Here is a 4,908-nt window from a genome sequence, read left to right on the forward strand (position 1 = left end):
GTGTATTGTCCAAGAGGGCACAAATGATCTGACAGCACAAGGATCTTTGGAAAGAACTCCACTTAAAATGTCTTGAAGATCAGGGGCAAAAAAGAATGAGTAGTGTTGTACAGGGTAAGTAGTTGACAGAATTAGAGAAAAAATTAAAAGTTTGTGGTAAGTAATAACAATAGCTTCTGGAAGATAACATAGGGGAAAACCAAGAAGACCTTGAGTATGGAGGTGACACACTTTACATATAACACCAAAAGGACACTCCAAGAAATAAAGCTGAANTCCAAGAGGGCACAAATGATCTGACAGCACAAGGATCTTTGGAAAGAATTCCACTTAAAATGTCTTGAAGATCAGGGGCAAAAAAGAACGAGTAGTGTTGTACAGGGTAAGTAGTTGACAGAATTAGAGAAAAAATTAAAAGTTTGTGGTAAGTAATAACAATAGCTTCTGGAAGATAACATAGGGGAAAACCAAGAAGACCTTGAGTATGGAGGTGACACACTTTACATATAACACCAAAAGGACACTCCAAGAAATAAAGCTGAAATTAAGAAGGGCATCAATGGAAGGATTGGGAAAGATTATCAAAAGCAAAGATGTGTCATTATAGACCAAGGTTTTGATCATCTGCACCCTCATATTCCCAATTACTGTGTACAAATATGAAAGTTGGGTAGTAAAGAAGGTTGGTAGAAGAAAAATTGATTCTTTTGGAATATAGCATTTGAAGGAAAGCTCTACTAATACCCTGGACCACCAGAATGACCAACAATATGTCCTAGAGCAAATTAAGCCTGAAACATCACAGGAGGCAAACTATAAAACTAACACTATCCTATTTCATACACGTAATAAGAATGCAGAATTATTTGGAAAAGACAATAATGTTGTAAAAAAGTAGAACCTGAATGAAAACATGAAGGGAGCTGTAGGCATGAGTCTACAAAAGCTGAGCAGGGCTAGTGAGGATGAGACGTTGAGAACATAGCTCATTCACAGTGTCGCCAGTAGTGAGAGCCTACACATAACACACACCAGCTTCATTAGAGTTCAAAACTTCTGTTCTGCAGAAGAGCACATCAAGAAAATGAAAACAAAAACACAAGCTAAATATTGAGATAATATAATTGTAAAAGACACATCTGATAAAGGACTGATATTAAAAAGGTACAAAAAACTCTTAAAATTCAACAATGAGAAAACAAACAATACAATTACAAAATGGCCAAAAACGAACAGACACCTCACCAAAAAAGATACGCAGATGGCAAATAGCACATGAAAAGATGCTCTACATCATATGTCATCAGGGAAATGTAAATTAAAACAACAAAGAGGCACCATCATACACCAGTTAAAATTGCTAAACTGGAATACTGATGACACCAAACACTGGTGGAACAACAAATATTCTCACTTTTTGCTGGTGGAAAGGAAAAATGATACAGCTGATTTGGAAAACAGTTAAGTGTTTGTTACAAAAGTAAACATCACTTTATTGTATTATTCACCAATCCCATTCCTCGGTATTTAGAAGTTGAGAACTTATGTCGATGCAAAAACCTACACACAAATGTTCATGACAGCTTTATTTATAATTGCTAAAACCTGGAAGGAATTTAGATTCCCTTTGGTGGGTGAATGCATAAATTAACTGTGGTACAACCAGACAATTGAATATTATTCAGCACTGAAAAGGGGAAAGCCATGAAAAGACATAAAGGATGTTTAAATACAAATTACTCTGTGAAAAAAAAAAACAATCTAAAAATGCTGCATACTATAGAATTTTAATAATATGCCATTCTGAAAAAGGCAAACTATAAAGGCTATAAAAAGTATATTGGCAGTGAAAAGACTTTATATGACACTAAAGTTATGGATACATGTCATCATACATTTATCCAAACCCATAGAACATAAAACACCAAGAGTAAACAGTTGCATCAACTATACACTTTGGGAGATTATGATTTGTCAATGTAGCTTCACCAATGGCAACCAAAGTACCACTGTGGTGGGCAATGTTGATAATGGGGGAGGCTATGCCCATGTGAGGAAGGAATTACATGCGAGATCTCTGTACCTTCCTCTCAATTTTGTTGTTAAATTAAAACCGCAATATAAAAATAAGGTCTTTTTTAAATGATAGATTTTTATCAAAATTTTAAAATTAAAACTTCTCTATCTAAAGATATGTTTGATTATTTTGAGTTGTAGAACTTGATTCTGGTAGAGTGCAAGCTTGAAAAACTCGATGATTTTTAAAAATATATTTATCTTTCAATATTTTATACTAGTATTAAATTAAATTACTTACTAATTAGTAGCACAGTCTCAAAAGTGTTATTTTAGTTCCCTGGAGTGATTAGTTTCCATACTGCCAGTCTACTAACATATATATATATATATATATTAGCATTATATATATATTAGATACATATATACATATATATTATATGTATTATATATATATATATATATATATATAATACATACATAGCATATGCAGTTTTCTACTCATTCATTGAATACAAATGGACAAATTTTACTCTGCCAGGTAGTAAAGGATTTGAGGAATGATCTCAGTCTGTCCTCATCTTCACAAAAAGAATTAAATCTAGAATGAAAGGCAAAGTATATAAACAGGGTGCCACTGTTCATTATATGTAACATTTTAATTTAGGTTCACTATTTCTCAGTATTTGTGACAAACAAGTGTATATCATGCCTAATGAACTATTTCCATCCTTGTAGTTAGATTTTTTTCATTTTTGACACTAATACAAAATACATTTCCTATAAACAGAAAATATTTGGCTTGATTATGCTCATTTAGAGGATTACTGATGAAATAGATTGCTTTGGGAAGTAATTACTTCCATATAATATTGTTTATTTCACATGTTCCCCAGCACCAGGAGTTTTCCATCTTAGAAAGTGGCAGCAGCACCTGACAAAAACCCAGGCGTCATCATGGATTTGTCATTTTCCTTCCTCAATGGGCACCTCCAAAGTACAAATTACCGTCATCTTTTATCCACATAACCAGCAGTGAAAGAAAAGACACTGGGACTACAATTTGGAGCAGAAGGAAGAAATAAACATTTAACCGAAAGAGAATGAAGAAACAAAAATTCAAAGAAATGAGGAGAGGCTTAGGAATCTCTGGGACAACTTTAAACATTCCAGTATCTGAATCATAGGGATGCCAGAAGGAGAAGAAGAAGAGCAAGAAATTAAAGACTTACTTGAAAATATAATGAAGGATAACTTCCCCAATCTGGCAAAGGAAAAAGACTACCAGGAAGTCCAGAAAGCTCAGAGAGTCACAAAAATCTTGGACCCAAGGAAGCACCAAGGCACACCATAATTACATTACGCAAGGGTAAAGATAAGGAGAGAATCTTAAAAGCAGCAAGAGAAAAGGAGACAGTTACCTACAAAAGAGGTCCTATATGACTACAAGCTGATTTCTCAAAAGAAACCTCACAGGCAAGAAGGAGCTGGAAAGAAGTATTTGAAGTCTTGAAAGGCAAGGACCTACATCCAAGATGACTCTATCCACCAAAATTTTCATTTAGAATGGAAGGGCAGATCAAGTGCTTCCCAGATAAGGTCAAGGTGAGGGACTTCATCATCACCAAGCCCTTATTATATGAAATATTAATGGTAGTTATCTAAGAAAAAGATCAAATATATGCACAGTAAAATAACAACAAACACAACTACCAACAACCAAACCTAAAAAAAAATCTAAAACTAAAACAAAAATGAACTAAGCAAACAACTAGAACGGGGACAGATTCACAGAAATAGAGATCACACGTAGGGTTATCAGTAGGGAGGGGGAGAGAGGAGAATGGGGAAAAGGTACAGAGAATAAGTAGCATAAATAGTAGGCACAAAACAGACAGGAGGAGGTTAAGAATAGTATAGGAAATGGACAAGCCAAAGAACTTATAAGTACATATACACAACCCATGGACATGATCTAAGGCTGGGGAATGCTGGTGGGAGAGGGATACAGGCAGAAGGGGAATAAAGGAGAGAAAAATATGAGAGAACTGCAATAGCATAGTCAATAAAATATATTAAACTTAAAATTATCGACAGGCACCTAGGTTGCTTCCAACTCTTGGCTATTGTAAATTGTGCTGCTATGAACATTGGGGTGCATATGTTCTTTGGGATTGGTGTTTTAGTGTTCTTAGGATACAATCCTAGCGTGAAATTGCTGGGTCAAAAGGCAGGTCCAATTTTAGTTTTCTGAGAAAATTCCATACTGTTTTCCATAATGGTTGTACCAGTCTGCAATCCCACCAACAGTGGACAGAGTCCCCTTTCCCCCACACCCTCTCCAACATTTGTTTTTTGTTGCTTTGTTTATAATGGCCATTCTGACCAGTGTAAAATGGTACCTCATTATGGTTTTAATTTGCATCTCTCTGATAGCTAGCAATATTGAGCATCTCTTCATGTGTCTCTGGATCCTCTGTATGTCCTCCTTGGAGAAGTATGTTTTCAAGTCCCTTCCCCATTTTTTAATTGGCTTAGTTGTCTTCTTAGAGTGAAGTCGTGTGAGTTCTTTGTATATTTTGGAGATTAAACCTTTGTCTGAGGTATCATTGGCAAATATGTTTTCCCATACAGTTGGTTGTCTTTTTATTTTAATGCTGTTTTCATTAGCTGCGCAGAAGCTTTTTATTTTGATGAGATCCCATTTGTTTATTCTTTCCTTTATATTCCTTGCTCTAGGGGACATATCAGTAAAAATGTTGCTGCGTTAAATATCCGATATTTTCCTGCCAATGTTCTCCTCGGTGGTACATATACACAATGGAATTCTACGCCGCAGAAAGAAAGAAGGAACTCCTACCTTTTGCAACAACATGGATGGAACTGGAAAGC

This window comes from Sturnira hondurensis, unplaced genomic scaffold (assembly GCF_014824575.4).
Source record: "Sturnira hondurensis isolate 20B ecotype Veracruz unplaced genomic scaffold, ASM1482457v3 Scaffold0001443, whole genome shotgun sequence".
NCBI classification, from domain to species: Eukaryota; Metazoa; Chordata; class Mammalia; order Chiroptera; family Phyllostomidae; genus Sturnira; species Sturnira hondurensis.